The sequence below is a fragment of the Cynocephalus volans genome, chromosome 17, assembly GCF_027409185.1.
Source record: "Cynocephalus volans isolate mCynVol1 chromosome 17, mCynVol1.pri, whole genome shotgun sequence".
In the NCBI taxonomy this organism is placed as follows: domain Eukaryota; kingdom Metazoa; phylum Chordata; class Mammalia; order Dermoptera; family Cynocephalidae; genus Cynocephalus; species Cynocephalus volans.
The window spans coordinates 11,960,599-11,986,208 of NC_084476.1; the positions used below are offsets into that span (position 1 = coordinate 11,960,599).

General features: G+C 54.2%; 1 long non-coding RNA gene across 4 annotated transcripts; it reads right to left on the bottom strand.

Annotated features, from left to right (window-relative positions):
* Positions 1 to 12,290: 12,290 nt before the first annotated feature.
* Positions 12,291 to 24,670, bottom strand: LOC134365942 (uncharacterized). Of its 4 annotated transcripts, none has more exons than XR_010022210.1 (3): positions 24,583 to 24,670; positions 24,153 to 24,382; positions 12,291 to 12,820 (listed from the first exon to the last, which is right to left on the bottom strand). It is a non-coding gene; the product is annotated as an uncharacterized LOC134365942 (long non-coding RNA). The 4 variants fall into 4 exon arrangements; XR_010022212.1 differs by lacking the exon at positions 12,291 to 12,820 and adding an exon at positions 14,003 to 14,340; XR_010022213.1 differs by lacking the exon at positions 12,291 to 12,820 and adding an exon at positions 17,610 to 18,107.
* Between the last annotated feature and the right edge of the window lie 940 nt (positions 24,671 to 25,610).

Consider the following 25,610-nt stretch of genomic DNA (forward strand, 5'->3'; position numbering starts at 1 on the left):
TCCCCTCACCGAGGCCATAAAATCCCTCCCCTCCACTCAACGCCAACGCCAGGCCGACTGGGTCTCCCCTTCAGCTGAGGACAAAGGCCTAGAACTGACCCAAGCCCGGGGCCCATGAGGCAGCGGGCCTAGCTGGACTGTGCACGCCCTCAGGCCCGCAGGCCTATGCCATCCGCCGCCCTGGGCCTCGGGCCCTGACAACGAGCCCACATTTCTTGTCTCCTTGTTTCCTGTATTTGTGCTCCCAGGTGGCCTAAACAAAGATGGCTGCTGCCTCTCCCACGTGGGTTCAACCTCCATCCGCCTCCACCTCAGGCTGGCTTGGATCTGGCTGCCCCCCTAAGCTGTACAGCCTCCCACGCCCCACAGCCAGGCCCCGGAGACGGCCGGGCGCAGTGCCCCAGAGGCCGGCCCAGGAGAGGGAGCAACTGCTGTGGACAGGACACACCAGGCCCGGCCAGTGCACGGAGCGAGGGGTCAGCCAGCTGCATGCTGCAGTGGTCTCAGAGGGGCTTCCGAGAGAAGACCCCTGACCTGGGCACTGAGGATGAGGAGCAGCACCCCGACTGCTCCAGCACCTTCTGAGTGCAGGGGCTATGGTGTGGATGTGTCCCCTCTGAAATCCAGGTGTTGCTGATGTGACAGTACTAAGAGGTGGGGCCTTTAAAAGGTTTTGAGGCCATGAGGGCTCCTCCCCCGTGCATGGGATCAGGCGCCCTCATAAAGGGGCTTGATGGAGGGAGCCCGTCCCCTCTTTGCCCTTCTGCCACGTGAGGACACAGCGTTCCTCCCCTCTGGAGGGTGCAGCATTAAAGGTGCCATCTTGGAAGCAGTGACCAGACCCTCACCCTACAATGAACCCGCCACCACCTTGATCTTGGACTTCCCAGCCTCCAGAACTGTGAGAAATAAATTTCTGTTCATTATAAATTACCAGTTTCAGCTATTCTGTTATAGCAGCATAAAATGGACCAAGACAAGGAGGAAAGATCATTTGCTAAGATCTGGAGGGGGTACACGTACTGCTGCAGAAGTCAGGATCTGTGATAGTAACAACAGTAATAATAGTTCAAATTCACTGAGTGCTTACTGTGTGCTGTGCCAGGTACTTCACACCTGTTATCTAGTTTTAATCTTCCCAACAACCCTATGAGGAGGTAAGAATTATCATTATTCCCATTTTACAGATGAGAGACTGAGGCTCAGAGAGAGCAAGTTGTCCAACATAGAGTCAGTATACGGGAGAGCCAGAATTTAAACCCAGGTCTCTCTGACTCCCGCACCAGCTCCCCACGCTGCCTCCTCTGGACAGGACCCAGGTTTTCCCCTCTGTCCCATGCTATGGGAGACCAACAGGCTTCAAACCCAGGTGTGTTGTCCTGACCAGGGAACCTGGGACCTGGACAAGCCCACTGCCTGCCCACCTGAGTGAGGCACTCTGGCCCTCCCTTCTTCCCTAGCCTCTTCCTGTCCCTCTAATAACAGGACTTGTGTCCCAGGGTGACAGGAGCTGGGAGCCAGGGCTAGGCAGGGACAGAAAGACCCAGGCAGTGAAGGCTTCCTGGCAGAGCAGAGCAGCCCAGCCACGGCCATGGGGCCACCTGCCCAGAACCCATATCTTGAGGACCACATGGCACAACATCTAAGGTGGACAGGCCAGTTGGGGCCCCCAATTCCCACAGCCTGGCATGGGTCAGAGCGAAAGTTTCCCCAGGGTTCCCATCAGGCCCCGCTGGGGGTCCTCAAACCTGCTCCTCCTCCTGGCAGTGGCGCCTTCATCCGACTGGCTGTACAAGCCAGAAGCCTGGGAGGGCCCGTGGCCCTCTTGTCCATCACTCCCTGTGTCCTGTCGCTCAGCAAGTTCCGTCACCTCCCCACTGTACCACTTCCTCCCTGGGCCCAGCACCCGCATCTCTCGCTGGGTGTGGGCAACAACTCCTCTACATCTCCCAGCCATCCTCCCCTCAACAGCCAGGGGGATCCTTTAGAAACCCAGATCAAGGCCTCTTTCCTCTCCCCGTCTTGCTTACAACCCTCCGGTGGCTGCTCCCGCAGGCTTAGGACAGAATCCAAAGTCTCCCCATGATCCAGGGCCCTGTGCACCTGTCCCCACCATCACCCCCACTTGGAGCCCTGGTCCCGTGGCTTGCCCTCCTGTCCTCCAAAACCACACCCTTCCTGCTTCACGGCCTGTGCTGGCCTGGCTGCCCGTCTGTCTAAACTGTCCCTTTGGGCCCCTCGTCCACTCACACTTGAGGTCTCAGCTCCCGGCACCCTCAGTGGAGACCAGGCCCTGCTATGTGCTCTTGTCCTTTCTGAAATCAAATGCTGTGGAATTAGCATCCAGCCCTGGTAGACTGGGCCCCATGGAGGCAGGCTCACAACGCTTGGCATGGGCCCCGGCAAACAGTAGATGCTCCATAAATGACTATTGCTGAATAAAGAAAAGCACCAACCCCAGCGCTTCAGCATCCCTCGAACCCTCCCCGAAGCCCAGTTCTGCTGGGGGTTGGAGCTGCCCCAAGGAGCTCAGATCTGATGGGGTGGAGATGAGGCAGAGCAGAAGCGGGAAGGCCCACAGCAAGGGGGGCCTGTGCCCCCCATAACCTCCAGAAGTAGGAGCAGCGTACAGTGCTCAGCAACAGGACCCCAGACAGAAGGACACGAAACCAGGGCACATGCTACTCAGAAGTCAGCCTTCTCTCGCTCTCTGACAATGAGCAAAGAGCACGTTTTTCATCAACATAGATAACAAAAATGACAAAAAGCCCAGCCCTTGGAAAGAAGTGAGTTAAAGATGACCTTTTCTTCCCTCGTGTCACTTCGTTCCTGCTGGCATCCTGCTCGCCTCCCCGCCCACGCCACTTGCTCAAGGCGGATTTTGCCTACGCAGGACTCAGAGGTCTCCCTCCCTTTGTCTGGGATAGGATGGGGATCTTCCTTGATAGCTGCCATTACTTGAAAATGATCAAAACCCAAGTGTCTCTCCTCTCAGGTCCCTCTCTGCCCCTCCATGACCACGTGTCCCTAGAGACACAAGCAGCCCCAATGCACGATGGTGCAGGGCGGGGCAGGGCTCTGGGTGGATCTGGGAGCGCTCCTCCAGCCCAGCAGTCATTCTGCACCTCCTGCCTCTTGCCTCCGAGTCCTCCCTTTTCCTGTCCCCTGGCTGGAGGCAGGGGACTCTGGGCCCACCAGGGAAATCAGAGCCACCCACCCTTGACCTGTGGCAGGGCAAGAATGGAGATCCTGGGCCTCTGCCACTGCCCTGCCTAACTCTTGAAGCCCCACACGGTGGCTGCGCTGGCCCAGGCCAGCCATCAACAGCGGGGAGGCTCCTCTCCCTCTTCCCACCCCCGTCCACTGAACCCTGCTCCCCAATCATGCCCCCCACACACTAGGTGCTCCCCAAGACAACCACACCTGCCCCTCCAGCCAGGCATGCCATCACCGTGACTGTCCTCACAGCAATCTTAAAAGAGAAGCTGCTTGCCCCATTTTACAGACAAGGAAACTGAGGTTCACAGAGGATCAGCGACTTGTCCTGGTCACTCCAGCAGGAGCTGCAGCAATAGGACACCCCAAGTTCTGTCTGACCCCCGACCTCGTGCTTTCCCCTCCCATCGGGAAGGGCGGTGCACACATGCTGTCACTATTAGTGTTTCTGAACTGCTCACTGCTCGGGACATCCTCACTGCAGGACAGAGAGAACACAAATGAGGTAAGGTCAAAAAGGGATTTAGGGCTCGGCACCCGCGGGAAGACGCGGTAGCAGCAGGAAAGCCTGATTGGCCAGGAGTGGGCCACATGCCCATCTCTGACCCAATCAGAGCTCAGTATGGGGAGCTCTGATTGGCCAGGCCTGGGTCACGCCCTTTCCCTGTTCTTGGTGGTTTGCTACCAGGAGGGAAGGGGAAAATACAGCAGGACCCCAAGGTCAAGTTAACACAAGGCATGTTTTATAAATGGCTCAGAGAAGGTAAGCAACCCTCCCAGATCACACAGCACGCCCCTCCCTTGCTCGTGTGCATGGGTGCGTGTGTGCACGTGTGCATTTGTGTGTGTGTGCGCGTTTGTATGTGTGTGTATGTACGTTTGTGCGTGTGCATGCATTTGTGTGCGCGTGTGCGCGCGTTTCTGTGCATGTGCGATTGTGTGCGTTTGTGTGTGTGTGCGGGTGCACGCGTGTGTGCGTGTGCCTGTGTGTGCGCGTGTGCGTGTCTGTGCGTGTATACGTGTGCATGCGCGTGTGTGCGCGTTTGTATGTGTGCGTATATGTACGTTTGTGCGTGTGCGTGCATTTGTGTGTGCGTGTGCGTGCACTTTTGTGTGTGCGTGTACGCGTGTGTGCGTTTGTGCACGTGTGCGAGCGTGTGCGCGTGTGCGTGTATACGTGTGCATGCGCGTGTGTGCGTGTATGCGCGTCCTGGGGCAGGATATGTAGGTGACCGGGGAGATTGTTCTGGCCCCAGGGGGAGAAAGTCCACGTTTCACTGTTCCTGGCACTGAGGCCCTCCCAGCTCTGGCTCCTGCGAGGCCATCCCCCTGTCCCCTCCTCCCCTGGTCACATCCCTTCCCCGTGTGCCTGCTGGACTGGCCACTCCCGGCCGGAGTGGGGCCTGGCGCATCTCCAACCCCGGTGTCACCCCCCGTCCAGGACGGAGCCCGGCCCGGCAGCTGCTCTGAGGGGTGTGGATTCTGGGCGCCCATGAGCTGGGAAGGACCCGCAAGTCCTCGGCCAGCCGACCTCCAGAGCGGACAGCTCCCCACCTCCGCGGCCCTCCGTTGGTGGCCGGTCTGGGACAAGTCAGTCCCACCCTCCGCCCCCCAGTCGGGCCTGGGGCTGGCGCGGAGGAGTCAGAAACGCCCGGGGAAGCTCAGACGCCATTTTCAGCCGGATGACTTGGAGCAGGTGACGCCGCCGGACAGCGAGGGGACCTCAGGCTTTCCCGGGCCCGGGGTGATTCTAGAGGACGCCGGGCGCACGCGGCTCCTGTCCTTGTGACAGGGACGCGGGGCGGGAGGAAGCGGCGCCCGCGGATCTCGGCCTGGGCCTGCGGGGAGCGGCCGCCGAACGACGGGGGAGCCCGGCCCCGTCCCCGTCCCCGCGCGGCCACCCTCACGACGCGGGGTCCGCGCCGGCTGCCGCACAGACACCGCCGCCCGGGCGCCCCGGGACGCCCGAGGGTGTGGGCACCCGTGCTTCTGGAGCCTTCGTCGCTGAGGCCCTGCGGGGACAGCCGCGGGGGCGGGGCAGGGGGCTGGGGGCGGGTGTCGCCGCCGCGCCGGGCCGCTGCAGGGTCGCCTGTCCGACCACCTCGCGTCCGTCTGGGCCTTGGCCTTGGCCTTGGTTTGGCCGAGGGACGAGCCCCGGTGCCCCAGACACACACGAGGGTGTCCGCGGACAGACGGCGGGGCGGGGAGGCCACGCGGGACCGAGGACGGCTGAGACACCGGCGGATCCCGGCTCCGCGCCACTCTCAACTGCTGCCTCATGGCGCCACCTACGGTCCGGATTCCGAAGGCTGCTTCCCGGCCCCAGGGCGCCCGGGGGCCTCCGTGGTCGTCTGTCTCTTCCTCTCCCGGGGGTGTCGTGAGGGCCAGTCCCCCCAGTCTCGGCGCCGCCCTGCGGCAGACGGCCCCACCTGGGTCCCGCCGCCCTGCCTCGGACTTGGTCCTCGAGGGGAAGGGGACGTTCAAGTTGTCCATGTCCAAGAGCACGGCCAGAGCCCAGAGAACTGAGGCCTTGCATGCGACACTGCTGTGACCCGTCCCACCACCGCCAAAGGGAGGGCCTGTTACCACATTTACAGAGGGGAAACTGAGGCCCAAGCCCACAGCCAGGAAGTGCAGAGACCAGGACTGAGCCTTGACTCCGGGGCCACCTCCACACATCAGCTCTGCTGGTCTCCTCCCTGGTACCACCCACCTCACCCAGCAAGCGTGCTGCCTCCCTCTCTACCCCAGCCCCCCGCCCTCCTCTGAGCCCCCCACTCACAGCCTGCCCATCTGTCCTCAGGGACTGCACCCACCTGTTTAACACTGTCCTGATTCTTAGAAAATCACAGTAAGAAAAAACCCTTGGAGACCCAGCCTGACTCCCCACCAGAGAGCCCAGAAACCAAGGCCCTCCCAGGCCGCTGTGCTCTGGTCTGATCTCTGTGAGCTCGTCTGGTGTCTGTCTAGACAGATCCTTCAGCCACCCTTCCCTCCCCGCCAGCTCCTACTGAGCCCAGCAGGGACATGGCACCCAATGTTTGTTGTGCCGGTGACAACAGTGTGCGTCTTCGGAGCATATGTTCTGGGCCAGGCCTGAGTGTCTCTCCTGTCATCCTCACAGCTAACCAGCCCTGTGGGTGGTAATATTATTGTTCCATTCATTCTACAGAAGCAACTGAGGCTCAGAGGTCAGGAGGCGTGCCCGAGCCCACACCAAGTGTAGCGTGTGAGTGCAGAGCTGAGATCCAGCCCGAGGTGAGCCTCACTTCCGAGCCCACCAGCACCTGGAACCCAGGCTGGGTCAGGCATCAGCAATGGCCCTGTGACTTACCCTGGCATGGGAAGTGGCCACCCACTCACACATATATCATGTAAGTCACAGTACATGGTGTGAGGTTCCAGCCCAAGTCTGGCCCTAAGAGTCCCCAAGTGTCAGATGCCTCCAGGCTAACCCTCCCATTTTACATATGGGCACACTGAGTCCACAAAAACATAGGGCCTTGCTCAGGGTCACAGAGAGGAGCTATGGTCTAGGCTGCTCAATACCCCAGGCAAGGTAAGAGTCTAGGTCCCGGGATCTTGGACCCATATGAGCTTCCAGGGCTGCGGTGCTCACCCTGTAAGATCAACAATGGTTCAGCTGGGGCTCCCAATCCAGGGGTGAGGGAGAAAGCGGACGGGAGAGACACAGACAGTGACAAGTCCAGAGATCAGAGCCGAGATGAAAGACTTGGCTGGGACTTGGGGAAGCCCAGCGGAGGGATTAAAGGTAGGAGAGGTCAGTCAGGGAAAAATTCCCAAGGAAGTGACATCAAGTGTGCTTGGAAGGATTAATAGGAGTTTGCCAGTGGAAAAATTCAGGTACAGATATTTCAAGGGAAGGCAGGGAGCCTAGATAGAGCGTGGCTAGTTCCACCTATAATTTGGTAGTGAAGAGTATTGGCTCGGGCACCAGACAGGCCTGGGTTTGAGTCCCAGTCCTCTGCGTGTGACCTCCAGCAGATGACTTTACCTTTCTGAGCCTCCATTTCGTCCTCTATAAAATGAGGGCAACTGTGATCCCCTCAGTCGTGGGGCCTTTCAAGGTTAGCAGAGGGTGGGACACACAGGAGCCCACCAGGGAAGGCTGGAGACTATTGGTCGGGAGCAGTTGAGGATAGGAGCGAAGGATGACAGGGCATCAGAGGTCAGTCAGACCACGAGGGACTGTGAATGTCACGCTAAGGAACGGGGCTTCACTCTGAGGACAATGGGAGCCATGGAAGGGGTTGGAGCCAAGGAATGACAAATGTGATTTGTTTAGCCCCACTGGGCAGGGGCCAGGGTCTCCTTGAGGAAGGAGAGAGGCTAGGACCTGGAGCTCTAACCCCTGCCCTGTCCTCAGCCTGGTCCCCCTCAGGTCTGTGAGGATAGGAGGCCACCCTGCCCTGACACTGAGGCTGAGCCAGGGCTGAAAGGAGGCTGGCCAGCAGCCCCTATTTCCACTGCCCACTGGCCCCAGCCCCCCAGAAAAAGAACTGGGGTTCCCTGAAAACAGGCCTCTGCTTTCCTCAGAGCCACCTTCCCTGCCCCCCAGACACAGACACTCCACAGTCCCCATTACAGAAAAAGGACGGGTGGCACCGCCATAATTTCTATTTCCTTCTAAATAGATGCTCCCAGACCTGCTCCCACAAAACCAATTAAAGCACCTGCCGGGGATGGGGCTTTGTCAGCAAATTATTTCCAGGCTCCGCAGCTCGGGAATAAATCTCAGAAGGATGAAGTGGATTGGATGGGGAGGGGAGCTGGCGATGGGGGGCCTGAGCTGGCAGCAGGAGCGGGGGAGGTCACTCTGGGTCCAGGCAGCTGCAGGCAGGGTCCTCACTCTGGCCTCCAAACCCCTATCCTCGACCTCAGCTCTACCCCCCACCTCCCCAGGTCTGCCACAGACTCAGTCTCCAAGATGTTGGGCATCCTGGCTCCATGCTGGGAACTCACCCAGGAAGTTGCTTGTGATGGAAATGACTTCCAGGGCTATGGGGTAGGGGGCAGTGGCCAGGGTACCTCCACCTCCTTGTCCCCAATGCCAGCCTCTCCCACATCTTATGCAGGGGGTGCAGGTGTAAAGTGGGGAGACAGGAGGCCCAGGCTCCTAACTCACTGTGGAACCCTGGGCAAGTCCTTTCCTGCTCTGGGCTTCAGTGTTTCTATCTGTAAAATGGGGGTGGCTGGGGGTTTGGGCAGCCTTCCAGCTCCTACTGCCTGTGAAATTCCACATGGCCTCCTGGTCCATGCCCAGGCTGGGCCTTCTGGGATGCTCATGAATATGGAGTGTACTGACATTAATAAAGCAAATGTATTTCACAGGGCCTAGCTCCCAAAGCCCTGTAGTTTCAGTATAGCCTAACTTTTAAAAATTACACATAGAAATGTTAAGCTTGTGAAAGACAAAAAACTTTCCCCAGGCTAAAGTCTCTGTTGTGTAGATAAAGAATTGTAACACAGCAAAATTGCTGGCTCCAAAGGCAGATGTTGTTAGTGCAGCCAAACCTAATGACTGTTGCCATGACAATTATCTTACTGTTCTTTTGTAACCACCTATATTCCTTTTCTGTCACTTGCCTACCTAAAGAATAAATACGGAGAGAAGACCGGAGTCGGAGTCGTGTTAATTTTCCGAGGAGGAATGCCTCTCTCTTGAGGGTTCCTGGAAATTAACCCCTTTGGGGCTTCTCACTGCTCAGAAGAAATGGGCTTTGAGTAATCCTTTGCGTCTCTGTCACCCTGGGGGAGAGATGACACATGAACATTCCCCTTGGGCAGAGGCTAAGGCCAGGGGGCGTGTGGAGTCCTTATCCAGTGCAGCCATCACTGCCCCCAGGAGCTCACAGCCTGGCAGAAGGGGTGAAGGGGTGGAGGGAGCCCTGGGTGGGAAAGTGGGCAGTGACCCCGACACAAAGGGTAGAGGCTTCCCAGGGAGGGACCTGGTAGCTGGACTTGGGAAGATGACCAAGAGTTCACCAGCTTTGAGGTGTTCTCCTCTCAAAGTAGAAGTGACTCTGGTTTGTGTGGCATCTCTGTGGGAATTATAGAAAGGCGCCTTTACTTCCACTTTATTCCCAACTTTCAGAAAATTGTTCTGTCTTTGGAAAATCTGCTGTGTCTATGATATGAATGGTGCCCCTAAGACTGTGCAGTTCACAACTCAGATAACTGCACGCAGCTCCAGGTGAGTCAAGCCAGAAGGGGCCAGGAGCTGCCTATTCCACCAGCCTTGAGAGACGGAGGCAAAACAAGGGTCCTCCTGCCAGCAGAGGGTGGCAGGGGCTGCCCCCAGGAATGACATCAGATGTGTCCCATCCCCAAAAGTTGTAGATTCAGAACTTTCAAAGGTGCGGCTCCCCCAGCTTGGACCACAACCCTCAATGAGTGACTGATACTGACTCTGGGCTAGTGACACACCAGCCGCCTCACCCCCATGAATCTTCACCCAACCCTGCAACAGCGTGCAGCAGAGGAAACTGAGGCAGCTAGAGGTGTTGCAGACAGACTACGTACCCGTGCTGTGAGTCAGCCATGCCCAGCAGGTTCAAATCCCTGCTTGGCCATTCACAGCATGGGTGCTTTGATGTGGGGCAATCACCGTGCCCACCACACAGGTGCCTGGTGAGGGTGGAACAGGCACCCAATAGCCAGCACTTAGTGCTACACCTTGCCCATGGTGAGGGCTCAATAAATGCTACCATCATCGTCACAACCCTTCCCTCCCTAGACTGGCAGGCCCACCCATGGGGGCAGGCGTGGGTTCCTCTGCTCTTGGCTGCAGCCCCGTTGCCTCATCACCATCTTACCCCTGCAACGACTGAAGCTCGAAGAGGTTGAGCACCACGCACAGAGTCACACAGCTCCTGCATGATGGGGCAAGATTTGCACCAAGCTCCCTCTGACCCCCAAATTCAGGCTCAAGCCAACTCCCTCGATGCTCATAAGGGGGATCTGCTTTGGATGCACAAAGAGGGTCAGGCCTGGCCAGAGGAGCTGCAGCAGGGGGCCAGAGGTAGGAGGTCACCAGGGTTGGGAACATCCAGACTTCCCCAGACTAATGGCAGTGGCGGTGCAGTAAGTGCCACAGAGTGTCCGTGTCAGCAGCCCCGGCAGCGCTGCCGTCTGCGGCCTGTAAATTTGCATCTCCTCGGGGACTGTGGGCATAAAGTTCTGTCCTCAGCAATGGTGGCGGCCATCGGCAGCATAAGGGAGCGGAGCCCTCCCTCACCTGTGCCTGTCCTGGGAACCCCTGGACACCGGCACACAGTCCACGGCCACACTTCCCTAGGCTGCTGCTGCTGGTGATGATGATAAAACAACAAAACAGTCCCAGTGACGGCAGCCCCAGGCCCCCGGCGCCATTCTCTGGGCCTCTGAATTCGCTGAAGAAACCCTGGCAATACCCCCTGAGATGGGCACCAGGGTTATCCCATTTTATAGATGAGAAAACTGAGGTCACAGAGGGGAAGTCACTTCCCCACTGTCACCCGCTGACAGATGGGGAGTCACAATTTAAAGCCAGAGTGGCCTCTCCTGAGCCCACACTGTTAATGACCGGGAGGGAGGGACAGTTTCCCATGGTCTCCCAGGAGCATTTTTTGCTTGAGTATTACACGTTCAATTTCACGTGTGTCTGAAAAAAGTGCAACCAGCCCTTCAAGGCCAACGTTTTGCGATGTTATAGAGGAGCAAGTGTTTTGAAGCAGGAAAGATCATCCATGAATGAGTGCGACAGGGAAGCTGGGGAGGGACCTCGAGGGACCACAGAGGGGAGAGTTCAGCGCAGTCCCCGTGCCCTGCCCTCTCCATTCGCCACAAGTGGCTACAGGCCCCAGAGCAAGGGGACTCCAGCAGAAGACCCGAGGCCACCATCAATCATTGCCGGGCCCTGTTCTGTGCCAGGCCCTGTGGGGAGCTGGGGCCCCCCTCGAGGAGCTCACCTTCTAGACGTAGCTTCTCTCATGCGACAGCCAGAGGCAAGGCCACAGGCCTGGGGCCCACAGCTGGTACGGAGAGACGTGGGATTGGAGGAGCTGTCCCTGCACTGCCCTGGGCCTGGGAGAGGCTGGGCTCGCCTGAGGAAGTGACCCGGGCCTGTGGGGCCACCCTTGCCCAGCGGGCAGGCAGGAAGAGCCCAGCGGTGGAGATGTTTTGGTGTTTTTTTAAAAAATAACCTCTCTTTCTAACTATAGAGGTGATTATACAAAGCCGTCCAGTGAAATGTGGTGATGAGAGCTTGGCTTCAGAGCTTCGTGACAAGCTGTGTGACTTTGGGGCACATTATTCAGCTTCTCTGAGCATTGACTTCCACATCTGCAAAGTGGGGATCCTAAGACCTCCTCAGAGGGGCGTTGCAAGAGCAGGTGAGAGAATGTGTGTGCATCCGTCAGCGTTCAACCAACAAGTTAAAAAAAAGCATATTTTTAATTTATTATTTTATTTTTTAAATTGACATAAAATTGTATGTATTTATCGTGTGCAACACAATGTTTTGAAGTACATTTGCATCGTGAAATGACTAAATCTAGCTGTTAACACATGCGGTATCTCTCATAGTTATCACGTTTGTGGTGAGAACTCTTCACATTCACTCGAAAGGAGTATTTAATCGGGGGGAGGTTGACACAGGGAAGTCACTGCACAGGTGCCCGAAGAGCTGAGAAGCCAGAGGGGATGCTCAGAGATTTTCAGAGCAGGAAGCCACGCTCCCCCTGGACTAGGGGGCACAAAAGGAGGAGATGGTGTTTGCAGGGGCCACCTGGAGGAGGCTGGAACCTGGGAGGACCCACCGAAGGGGAACTGGAGTGGCAGAGGAGATGCAGTCACCATCAAAGACTGCTCGTGGCACAGTGACACAGGGAGAAATACCCTGGCTTCTCCCTTCCTCCCGCCCTCCTGTCTCCCCCACTGCCTCCCATTAGCCATTTGAAGGTCCTGGAAACCCAGCTACATGGTGGGCCCTGCAACACAGAGCAGAGCGTGGAGACCAGGGATGGATCTGGGGGCGTTTGCACAGGCCCAGGGGTGGCACAGCGTGAGGTGCCCAGCCCAGTCAGTAAATGGCCACGATTCCTATTCTTCTTCGTATTATTAAAATAATACATGCTTGCCGTATTAGTTAGGACTATTTAGCTGTGGCAGAAACCCACTCAAGCCAGACTAAACATGAAAAAAGGAGATTTAATAAAACGCTACGACAGGGGAGTCTCCGGGAATTCAAGAGCAGGACTGTGGCCTGGAAGCAGGATTGGGAAAGGCTGTGGGGTCCTTCCAGGGCTCCCCACTGTCTCCTGCTTCTGTCTGTGTGTCGGTTTCATCTTCCTGCTGCACCTTGACTCCTCGGCCCACGAGGCAGGAGATGGCCTCTGACAGCTGCCAGATCCACAGACTGAGTCTGGGAATCCTGAGGCACTTTTCCAGATTCCTGGGAAAGGCACTCTGATGGGCCCGGCATGCTCTGATCCAATCATCTGTGGCCGAGGGAGTGGAGCCATACGGCTGCCAGACCCCTCCCTCCAAGCACGGGGGGCACAGTCCATGGATTTGCGAGCTGAGCGGACCCTCCAAAATCTGTCTAGAAACACAGAAAGTCGGTTAGCTCAGTTGGTTAGAGTGCAGTGTTAGAATACCAAGGTCAAGGGTTTGGATCCCCTTACCAGCCACCGCCAAAAAGAAATAAAAATTTCAAAAAAAATTAAAAATACAGAAAGTGTTAAAATGCACAATATCGTTTGAATTGTGAAGAAATGTTTGATGTTTCTTTTTGGATTTGTCTGCACATCATCTATTTTTCTTACGTTCGAGATCGTGCCACATCTGCAATTTCATCCTGCTCTTGTCAGTCATCCTGTCACAGTTATCTTTTCATCTCTTCAAAAAACTCATACATTGAGGTTGTCATTGGTTTATTTTTCACATAATAAATGATGTGGCAACAAGTGGCCCTGCCCCCATGTTTCCTGAGGATGAATTCCTACTGGTGACAGCTGCCGGTACTCCAACAGTCGTGGCCGAGAGGGCCTCTCGACTGCCCCTTTCACCATAAGTGGACAATAACTGGTGGCATTTTATTAAATGATCATTCTTTAAAGGGAAGCCCGAATTGAGGGTTTTGGAAGGAAAAAGCCACCAGGCCCCACAGCGGGTCTCCTGCTCTCTGGACAGTCCTAGGTGACCCCAGGCACAAGGCAGAGGCACGCTGACCAAATGTGATGTTATCGTTCTTTTTTGCTTTATTTCATTAATTATTATTTGATTTATTGATTATCTGATTCATTCTTATTTCAGACTCCAATAATAATCCATAATATAAAATCATATAGACAAAGGCTGGTCTTAATTAAATGGACCTTTTCTCAATTCTTTTTTCTGGGAGAAAAGGAGTTTATTTAACAAGTATAGAAGGCAAAGCAGATCATAGCAGCCAGTGGGGGGTGTTTTCTTCCCAACTTTCATTACAAGATTTTTCAAAACATAGAAAAGTTGAAAGAATTGTACCGTGAACACCTGTAAACCCTCCACTTGGAATCAACAGTGATTCACACTTTGCCCCATTTATCTCTTTCTTCTTCTTATTATTATTATTAGTCTCTTTCTCCCCCTCTATTACATCATAAATATAAATACACATTTATATTTTTTTCCTGAGACATTTGGAAGTCAGTGGCAGACAACATAAACGTTCACCCCCAAACTGCTTTTCATGTCCTGAGAATAAGGACGTTCTTCTACATAACTACAATGCCATTATTATACTTAAGAAAATTAACAATGATTCCATGGTTCCATTAAACATTTCAGAGGGACTAATTCAAATTTCTGGGAGACTAATTGCCATTGGCAGGCAATTTTAAAGAATAAGTAACATACATAAAGAAGCCAGCGCAGTGCCTGGCCCACACTGGGAGCCTGGTCAATGTCACGGTTCCTCAATCCCAACTCCCCACCCCCAACTTTGAGAACAGGAGGTAATTCCAGCTGGCTGTCCCCCACATGGGGCCAGATGAGCGTCACATGGTCACAGGTGCTCCAGATGGGGGTCCCCAAGTCTCCACGGCAGCCCCACAGCAGACACTGAAGGCAAGAGGAAAATCGCTGGAAACAAAAGACAGAGTCACAGGGCGCTGAACTTGGCCTCGGCAGCCTCCCAGTAACGGCGCCAGGGAGGAAATCGGTGCCAGCCAATGCCGCTCAGCCACAGTGTGGCAGGCAGAGCTGGGCTCCTGGCCGGGGTCCCTCCACTTACCAGGGCAAGAGTGGTTTTTTTTTTTTTTTTTTAATTGTTTTCAAAACAGATTTCATGTGGTCCCAAAATGAGACCATGATTGTAAATTAAAGTGTAATTAGCCTTTACGCTTTTATATTCATTAACTCTTCTCTGTTAATGATGCTAGGCTGGAGCAGAAACCCTGCATTATGAAACCACATCCAGGAAATAAAATAGTGATTTAGATAATGGCCACAATGTATTGCTACTTACACATAATTAAACAAATGCTCCATTTAAACTTGGAAACATGACTGAATGTTGATTAACCCTCGCCCAGCAATTCTCCTTGGGACTGGGCAAGGGGAGGTGTCGAGAGCTGGTCCGGAACGAAGTGTCTGGGCCTGCCACGTCCAGCAGCCACACCTGTACTGGGCGGGCGCAGGTCTCATGCCAGGGAGCGTGGCCATGGTGGTGGTGATCGTAAGGGTGATCCTGGGACCACTTAAGAAACCACCACACTAAAGGAAATAAGTCAGACGCAAAAGGACAAATATTGTATGATTTGGCTTATATGGGGGACGTAGGGCAGTCAAATTCATAGAGACAGAAAGTAGAATAGGGGGTGCTAGAGGGTAGAGGGAAGAGGGGCTGGGGAGTCAGTGTTCAATGAGGACAGTTTCAGTTCAGGATGACGTAAAGAGTTCTGGAGGTGGCTGCTGACGACAGGTGCACGACAACGTACCTAATGCCACCGAACCGGACACTTAAAATGGTTAAGAGGGCAAATTTTAGGATATGCATATTTTACTACAGTTTTTTTTAAGGTTTGTATAAAGCATAAAAAAAGAAGAAGTTGTCACACTCCAGCTCAGCTGCCAGCTGGGTGCAAGAAGCCTGGAGCTCACCTCCCCAGAGTCAACTCAGTCTAGCATTAGACCTAAGGACACCTGACTCACAGTTTTATGGAACTGTTTTATATTTTTAAAAATCACAGTGAAGAATTGTTTAAAATGTAAATAATTCAGACATGTGCTGAATAAAAAGTTAAGTCTGGATCCTGAACTCACTGGAGCCATCTGAAGGCTGTCCCCTCCCACATCTGGCAGCTGAAGCTGCCTGTCCACTGGGGCCCAGCTGGGATGTCAGCTGAAATCCCCAGACATGGTTTCTCCAGGAGTCCCGGGCTCCTCAACATGGCGGCTGGGTTCCCAGGGTAAGTACCCCAAGAAAAACAAAGACCGAGACAGAGTCAGAGAGAGAAAATGCCAGGTGGAAGCCACATTGCCTGTTATGACTCAGAAGTCACGCAGTATCACGTCTGCCTCCAGTTACAGAGGAGGTCTGCCCAGGTTCAAGGATGGAGGCATGTCAATGGCCCGTTGTGACAAAAGCATGTGGGGAAATACAACCTGCCACAGTTACCAGGCAAGTTATCCCTGTGGGCAGCTGGAGCTCAGTCCCACTAGGGAACTCTATGGGACAGCATAAAACACTCACCTCAGGTGATCCCAGGGCTGCACCTGGGGAGTGAGCCTTAAGTCCCTGGCACTTCCAGGCTGCAGGACACACATGCACAGAGCAGGCTCTGGCTGCCAGAGAAAGCCCTCAGGCAAAGAGAGATGGAAGCTGGGCCTGAGTCAACACACAAGGCCAAGGGGACATGGTGGGGCACTGATGGCTTCCCATGTGGAAACCAATCACTGGTGAGAGATTGGGGGCCACCGTGATTGGCTTAGACTAATCAGATTCACCTCCCAGTGTCCGCCAAGGCAGAAGCAAAGTAGAGATCATGCTGGAAAGGGAGGAGAGGCACTGTGCAAGAAGAGCACGCAGCCAGCAGCCTGCCTCGCAGGTGCGTACTGAGCATCAGTGTCGGCTAGGCCAGGCCCAGGGCACAGATGTGACACCAGCCGGGCAGAGTTAACACAGCAGCCTCGGAAACCATCTGTGGAAGACACGGCCTCTTCCTCGGCCTGGGTCCCGTTAACTCACCGACACCCGGGCTGTTGCATGAGCAACACACAAACTTGCCCTGCGCTTAATCCATTACATGTTTGGGTGTGTTTGTCACCACGGCTCCATCTCCTCTAATACAAGTGCGTCTTATGAGACTGATTCATTTGAAATTGCCATTTTCTCATTGCGTAGGTCAAACGTCAGCAATTTCACATGATTTGACCTAATACACGTAACTCATTCTTTTCAGCCCTGGACAGCATCTCACTGTGTGGGTGAACCACTCCCCCCCTTTTTTTGATTATACATATTTTTGGGATTCAATGTTGACATATGTCGATCAAATCAACTCACTAGTACGTATATTGTTACAAATCGTACTTATTCTTTATGCGCCTTCTCCAATCTCTCCCCATCCCCCGTCTTCCCCCTCCCCACACTGATCACCCTAGATTTCTTCTTTCCTTCTGAAAGAATAATGGTTACTCTGTTGATTTGTTGCCTAAATGATCTGTCCAATGCTGAGAGGTGTGTTCAGGTCCCCCAATATTATCATAGAGCAGATGCTTCTTCTGTCACTCTGGAATGGGCTTTGTGGAGAGACACATCCTATTCTTTTCTTTGGTCTCTGTTAGTGACTCTCCTGTGTCAGTGCACTCCAGTGGCTGGTGGACCATCCGTGTGGTAGTTCTGATGTCTGGCCACTTTCGTGGCAGCTGTGGTTACTGTGGTGGGCCACCCACATGGAGGTGATGTTTTTGGCATGCTCCTTTGAGATGGTGGTGTGCCTGGTTGTGGGGGGTGTCCGGTCCCCAGCTCGATGCCCCAGGCCCCTGGGTGGGCCCCCGAGGCACTGGCAATGTACCTGGTTGTGGGAGGGGGGTCCGGTCCAAACCACTCCCCTTTTGATGAACATCTGTATTGTTTCCAATTTTTTGTCTTTATAACTAACATTGCAATGCACATTCTTAAATATTTATCATTATGTATTTCTATGAGTGCGTCTATCAGATGGATTCCACAAGGTGGGGTTGCTGAATCAGTGCCACACATTTAAAATTTTGGTATAATGTTGCTCAAATCACTCTCGAACATTTTCCAACACTTAGATGTATGTGTATGTATATATGGGTATGTGTAGCATATGTGTGTGTGTATTTTTTTAAACAAATGCTGACATAGGACTTGTGTGCCAGGCACCATTATGTTTCTTATGACTGTTGATTTTTTTTTAACCCTCACAACAACCCTGTGAGGTGGGTATTACTATTGTCCCCATTATATAGGTAGGGAAACTGAGGCCAAGAGAGGTTAAGGAACTTCCCAAGGTCACGCCACCAGTAAGTGACAGAGTCGGGATTTGAGCTCAGGCATGGTGACTGCAGAGTCCACCCTCACAACCACCATGTCCTTGTGCACGTGTGAGTGAGGCCTGCCTTGGAGGAGCCCCACAGACTAAATGTGACAGCTGGGTGGGGACCCCAGGAAAAAGTGGTTGCAGGAGTGGCTGCCAGTGTGAGCAGGGCCCCGGGAGGGCTTCTGGTGCCTCACAGAGGCGCTTAGGAGGTGGCTGCTCAGGCCTCCTCCCCGCCGGTCGGCTCCTGTGTTCTTTGGCCCTGGAGACAGACCAGGCTGAGATGAGCTCTGGCCCTGCCAGCCGCAGCCACAGCCTTCTTCTGAGCCTTTGTTCCTTCATCTGGGAAGTGGGGACAATAACAGAACTTACCTCAAACGTCGCGAGGGTGACTTGAGAACAAAATAAGCAGAATTGCAGTCACGTGCTCGAGAATTTCTAGAGTCCCCACTGTGTACCCTGTGCTGTCCCCACCCTGCTGCTGGTCACTGTGGCGACTTCCAATTCCTCATCCTTGTAAACAGCAGCCCCCAGCACCACGTGAACATCCTTGTGCACGTTTTTGTGTATTTATCAGTTATTTCTAGGGGTAAAGTTCTAGTTGTGAAATTGCTGGGTCAAAGGGGAGGGTCATTTTTAAGGCCTTCGATGCACGTTGCCAGATTGCCCTGAGAAAGGCTGCGTGTGACCTCCAGGCCCACTGGCAGGCCCCGAGAAGGCAGGGCAGGGTGATTCCTCTACCCTCTTCTGCCATGGACACGAGATGGGGGCCTGCAGATGGCAACCGTCCTCACCAGCCCGGTTCTGTGCTGGGTCTGTCACGGGATAACTTCCCAGAGCAAAGCCTAGGAAATCCCTCAATCAGAGTGATCTGGAAGGAGGGCTGGGCCTGCGAGGCATCACCCACCCCTCCCTGCTCAGCTGCACGTGGTCACATGTCCCTCCTCTCCCCACTGCCAGCACACACCAGACTCCCCAGGCTACAGAGGCCGCTCCGGGGCTGAGCAGGGCTCAGTGGTGAGCACTACTGACCGAGGAGGCCTCTGACCCAGTAAACACGATGAGTGGGCAGTTGGGAGCTCAAAGGGGCCCCCGGCCCAGGCTTGGGGGCAGGAGAGGCTGCTCTGAAGAGATGCATTCGACAGGGAGGAGTGTTCCCAACAGAGGGAGCAGCATGTATGAAGGTCCAGAGGTGAGACGGGAGCCCCGAGGCCATCGCAGTCACATTAAGGAGGCTGGACCATACCCCAAGGGCCATGGGGAGCCACGGAGGGGTTTAGAGGTACCCTCTGCTGCCTCATGGAGGGAGGACCAAAGGGTCTGGGCCGGGAGGCAGGAGTGAACTCAGGGCCCACGTTTCTCTTGATACCCCCTGTTTACACCTATTTACACCTTCTGTTTACACCATGAAGACTAATCATTTCTTGACCCGAACAAGACCATCCTCAATAGCAAGAACCATCTCTAGAAACCAAAACCCGGGCAAGCCCACAGCCAGCCTCAAGTTAGGGCAAAACTAAGGACTCACATTTCAGGTGTATGCCCTGGGCATCCCTCCTCCCTCCGGCCGCACAAGCCATGCCCTCTGTCTTAGTCACTTTGTGCTGCTATAACAGAACACCTGAGACTGGGTCATTTATAAAGAAGAGAAACTCATTTTCTCGCAGTTCTGGAAGCTGGGAAGTCCAAGATCAAGGCACTAGCAGACTCCATGTCTGGTGAGGGCTGCTCTCTGCTTCTAGGATGGCAGCGTCTTCACATGGCAGCAGGGGGCAAAACGGAGCAAATACTGTCCTTGCATGACAGAAGCAGTAACAGGGTCCGGCAGCTCTCTGAAGCCTCTTTTAGAAAGACATTAATCTCACTCATGAGGTGGAGCCCCATGACTCAATCACCTCCCCAAAGGCCCCACCTCTTAATACCATCGCCTTGGACTTTAAGTTCCAACATTTGAATTTTGGAGACACATTCAAACCATGACACCCTCTGTCTGGAATGCACCTGCCCCAGCAATCCCCACCTGTTCCAGCCTCCCCCCATGCAACCTTCTGTAGAAAGTCCTCTGTGATTCACTGGCCAGTGGTGGCCTCGCTACGTCTGAGCACCCGGCCGAGTCTCTTCCTGGGTTTGTCCGAGGGCCCTGAGCACATCACCCAAGCGTGTCATAACAGTTGTTCCGGGGTCAGCTGGTCTCTGCCTCCCTCCTCCAACCCCAGCCTCTAGCCCAGGGAACAAGTGCTCTGTGGCCAGAGCAAGCCTCCTCTCTGACTTTTCCTCTGTGTTTCTAGCGCCCAGCATGGGGCCTGGCACCAAGCGGGCAGCAATCATTCATTCACTCATTCACTCGTCCATTTGCCAAACACGTATGGAGTGCGGCTCTGTTCTAAGCTTGCGCTAGGTGCTGCTCGCCCCCTGATGAATACAAGAGGCCCAGCCCAGCATCCCGGAGTTCACAATCAACTGGGAGAGGCAGAGCAGCCATCAGGCTGGCACGGGGTGGTGTGGGATGGGAGAAGCCCTGGGAAGACCCCCTGGCCCAGCCTGGGTGGTTGCTGGTGATTCAGGCAAGAAAGAGGTGTGGATGTTGCAAGTGAACTCGATTAGCTGGGAGCACCTTTCCCGGAATGCCTTCCCATCTGGTTCCTGCACATGAGCTTTGAAATTGGAGTGAAGCAGTGACCTTTACTCTCGGAAGATCGCAGCAGTCAGAGCTGGTGACTGGCAGAACTGAGTGTCCCATGGGTGCCACCTGGTCCTTGCTCTCCTCCCCTCTGTGTCTGGCTCCACTTCCTGGCTGCTGGCCTGATGCCCGGTGGCGGCCCGAGGCCCACCTCCAGAGGCTCTGCTGGGGACCCGCAGAGGCAGCAGCCCCCGTGTGCCCCTCCAGGAGCACACCTCAATCCCCGCCAGTGGCTACACATGCCTGGCTTCTGGGTTGTCCAGGGGGGCGCCTTCTCTAACCCCAATGTCCCCTCTGGGCCTTCATCTCCCCGGCTCCTCCCAGTCTGGTCAGGCCCAATCCCCACAATAAATCCATATCCCAAAACACTCACAGGGCTTTGCTTCCCTGACCAAACCCTGGCTGATACAGTTATTGGTGCTGGCGATGCTTACAGGGAAGATGACCTTAATGATGCGACTTGGCATGGTTCTCCAATCTCAGTAGACTTGGCAGCATGAGGGACACTGTTGCCAGAGGGAACCCTGGAGGTCCACAGCCTGCGGTATTGAAACAGGCACTTAGACCCCTGGAGTCAAGGCCTACAGAAGGTTCTGGGTGACCAAGTAGTTGCTGGCATGGAATGTGTCCATGGAAATAAAACGGATAAGGACTAAGGGGTTACTTGCTTGCTTCCAAGTGCCCTGGAAAACTAGAGAGAAAAAAAAGATGGGCTCAGGACTTTGAATCCTAGATCAAGTACTGCGTGAACAGCCAGAGATTCTCCCTGTGCCTTGAGAACCTCTAGTGGCCTCTCCTGCAGGGATATCCTTGCAAGGAAATGGGGATCTTCCTCGAGACCTATCCTCCACCTCCTGTGGCTTCCAGATGTACAACCCGACTCAAGACTCAGCAAGCTTCGGGGGATCAGGCACAAAGTGGGCCATGAGAAATCATGGAGTCGAAGGGATCCCTGCACTGCCACGTTTACTGCAGCTCTATTTACAATAGCCAAGAGTTGGAGCCCACCTAAATGTCCACCAACAGATGACTGGATAAGGAAAATGTGCTATATACACTTGATGGACTATTGCTCTGCCATAAAAAAGAAAAATTCTGCCATTTGCAGCAACATGGATGAGCTTGGAGAAAATTATGTTAAGCAAAACAAGCCAAGTGCAGAAAGAGAGAAATACCACATGTCTTCATTCATAAGTGGGGGCCAAAAAAAAGAAAAAAGGAAATAAATAAAAAAGAAAGATACAACAATCACAATAATGCATTGAACTTTCAAAAGGAGAGAACAGAACTGAGGTTACCAGAGCTGAGAAAAGGGGAAGGAGAAGGGTTAGCAAGAAATTGGTAAAGGGCCACAAAAAATAATTACATCGTGTAATGTTGAATAGACTAATTATCCTGGTTTGAGCATCACATACTGAACACAGGTATTGATATTCAGGGCGGTACCCCCCAGATACGTACAATCAATTATGTTTCAGTAAAAACAAATAAATAAAAATAAATGTAGACTAGTATTTTTTTTAAAAAAACCCAAAGTGGGCCATCATATGCACCAGAATTGCAGAATGTTGCCAACTTATACCAACAGGAAGTAGATACGGGAGTGGCCCCTAAGGGTGTCACGTCACAAAGGAGGGAATACGCGCTGGATCTGGCCAAACTGACTGATGCAGTGGGTGTGCTAAGTGGAGGTTCTGGGTTCTTTGTGTCATCTCAAGCCGCTGGGAGTGGTTCTTAGGGTTTCTCAGTTGGTTCGTTGAAACTTGGACCCGCAGGTGGTCTACACTGACTGAAGCTGAGATGCCGGACTTTCCTCGGTTTACTGTAGGAGTATTCAAAAGACTAGAGAGATTGGAACGCTGGAGCGGACCTAGCATTCAAGACCTGCTCACCCACCCCCTCACTATGTTTCCTGTCTGGAGGAGGAGGGGCAAGGGGAACAGAATTGATTAATTAATCGATCAGTCAATTAATCACGGTGACCCCAAGAGCGAAATAACTGGACAGCCTAATAAAATCTTGGTTTGTATAGACTGGAAAGCTCTAGGTTTGGTGAGCAGAAGTCTGAGCTGAAGCAACATGTTGGAGACTGTTGTGAGCCCTCCATCAGTTCCCAGACTGAGCAGTGCATGGACTCAGAGCCCCTTGGATGGAAGGGGAGCCTGGGGCCCCTTGAGGAAGGACCCCGCTACACAGCCAAATGTGCACGCTACAAATCTTCCTCCTAGGTTTCCCCCAAAGGGACAAGGGCCATTTCCCAGAGTGGCTGTGCAGAAGAATGGTAGAAACCAGACATTTTAGGGATTATTGGATGTTGGCTCTGGGCTGATACTGATTCCAAGAGACCCAAAAGGCCGCTGCGGGCCAGTCAGAGTAAGAGCTTCTGGAAGCATTCCGGATGTCTACTGCTGTGTGACAAACCACAACCGTTTCTTGAGTCTCACTGTTCTGGGGTCAGGGGTTCAGGCAGGGCTCAACAAGAGATTCTCCTGTGGCTTGTGGTGGTGACCAAGATCGCTCAGTGCTACGCAGCTGGCGATGGGCTGCTCCGGAGGGTCCACAACAGCTTCTCTCGCACAACCGGTGCCTTGGCAGGGAAGGCTAGAAGACTGTTGACCGGAGGGCCTAGGGTGGTGGCAACTCGGGGACCATGAGCAGGCGTGCCAGCAAACAAGGTGGAACGTGCACCGGCTTATATGGCCTGGCCTCAGAATCCCATAGCATCTCTTCTGTTACACTCTACTGGCTAAAGCAGTCACAGCCCATGCAGATTCAAAAGAAATAGCATAGACCCCACCTCTTAATAGGAGAAATGTCAGAGAACACATGGCCGTGTTTTGACAATACCGCAGGAGATCAGGTAATTAGGACGGTTTGCTCAGGTCCCCCTCACATGAACCCACGGGGTCCCTGAACACAGCTCGGGCTTGTTTTCCCAGTCCTGGAATGCACATTTGGAACTGACGTCCTCAGCAACTGACAGCTCCCTGACCTGTGGAGTGAGAGCTGTTGCGGTAGGAAAAGCCAACCAGAGGCCCCCTACCAAGAGAGTAAACCAGAAGCAAGCCACGTGGCCCACACTCCATCGGGTTGCAGGCATTGGTGCCACCAGGACTCACAGGATACAGGAGCGCTGGTTCGCACCACAGCCCCATTCAGCCACCTACTGGGTCTGTACAGAAGACAGATGGACCTTGGAGAACGGCAATAGATTATCATAAACACAGCCAGGTGGTGATTCCGATGGCAGCCACCGTTGCAGCTGTGGTCTCTTTGCTGGAGCTAGGCAGTACATCTGGTACTTTTATCTGAGAAGCCATTTACCTTCGGTTGGCAGGGCCAATAACGTACCTTCACTATCCTCCTTCAAGGTTATGTCACCTCTCCAGCCGCCTTTCATAACCTAGACCACAAGCCCTTGACTGCCTTCCTCTTCCACAGGACGTCACACCAATCCACGGAGCCCCCCATGACACCATTCCCCAGGGAGAGCACACAGCCTGTTGGTGGCAGGCAGGTTCCAGGGGACCTCTTCCACCAGAGAAGGAGCAGTAATTTGCCCTTGTTGCCATAGGCACTTATTCTGAATATGGATTTGCTTCCCCACCCAAAATGCTCCTGCCAAAACCACCATCCCTGGACTGCCCACATGCCTTATCCACCACCGTGGTATTCCACGTGTCTCTGCGTCTGACCAGGGAACTTACTTTGAGGTAAATAGCGTGACACTGGGCCTGTGGAATTCATTGATTCACCATGGGATTGTCCCTCACTCAGGAGCTGCTGGCTTTGCAGACGTGTGCAATGGCCTCGTGAAGACGCGTTGCAGCACCAGCACTGGGGCAGCAGCCGGGAGGCAGCGGGTAGAAATGTGAGGAGGCCGTCAGCTCAGTGGTTAGAGCGTGGTGCTGGTAACACCAAGGTCAGTGTTCCTTCCCTGTACCAGCCAGCCGCCAACAAAAAACAAAAAGAGAGAGAGAGAGATGAGAAATGGGAAGAGGCTTCTCTTCTCGCTATTATTCCCAGGGACCCACTGGCAAAACGTTTGCTTCCCCTCCCTGCAATGGAGCTCCCAAAAGAGGAATGTTCCCACCAGGGGACACAAAAATAAACTAAACTGGAAGTGGAGACAGCCACCTGGACACGACAGGCCCTCTGTGCCGCTGAACCAACACTCAAGAAGGGGGCGATTCGTCCTGACTGTGGGGGACAAAGGGCTGCTAAACATATGACGGGGCAAGGGGGTTGGGTATGCGTGGACTGGACATGACAACAACCCATTTTAGGCAGGAACGGTAATGACATAGACGCTTCAGGAATGAAGGTTTGGGCCACCCTGCCAGGCAAGGAGCCACGAGCAGCCGGGCACTCGATGAGACAAAGACAGTGGAGCGGTGAGAGGAGGAGGAGGCGCCAGCCCCGCCACGCGACCTGCTGCGGGAACAAGGCCAGCACTCGTCACGAGTGTCCCTCCTTGTTTCCATAGGGATGTATTTGTAGGATAATCGTTTTCTTTTTCTCCCTCTCCCATGCCCTTATCTTATGAGGTAAAATGCATTGATGACAGTTAAACTTGTATCTCAGAGTTCAAGTTCTAGGTTATCAAGGCGGAGTGGGACACAGCTGGGGGATGAATACGCATCACCACGAGATGGATAAAGGGGCACTGGTGCCTCTGTATGTCACGCAGCTGCAGACACACGGTGGCTGCACTGCACCCCGGCCATGAGGCTGGACGCACCTCAGTCCTCACGTCCATTGGGGATGCTTCCTCCGATCCTCCGGTTTCTCCTTCCAGATTGTCACGTTCCAGGTCCCGCCACAATTGTGCCAGGCCTGACCTTATCAGAAATTTCTTGATGACTCTGGGTGAACCCTGGCTGGTGTCAGGTAAGCCCTGCACAGGGGCCCGCAGGTGAGAGTGTGGGGCACATCCGTCTGGGCCTGGTGCCAAGGGAGGGAGAAGGGACGTGCTCCGGGAGAGACGGTGGAGAGGGGGGTCATGGCCGGGGCCTTGAAGCCCTTGCCAGTCAGCACTTGCAGCATGAAGGAGTGAGCGAGACAGGAGCCCCACACCACCAAGGTCCTTCTGGAACCCACAGTGGGCCCAGTGCCCTGTCCACCCTGCCGGCCAGACCTGCTGTTGCCTTGCTGTGCAGTCTTGG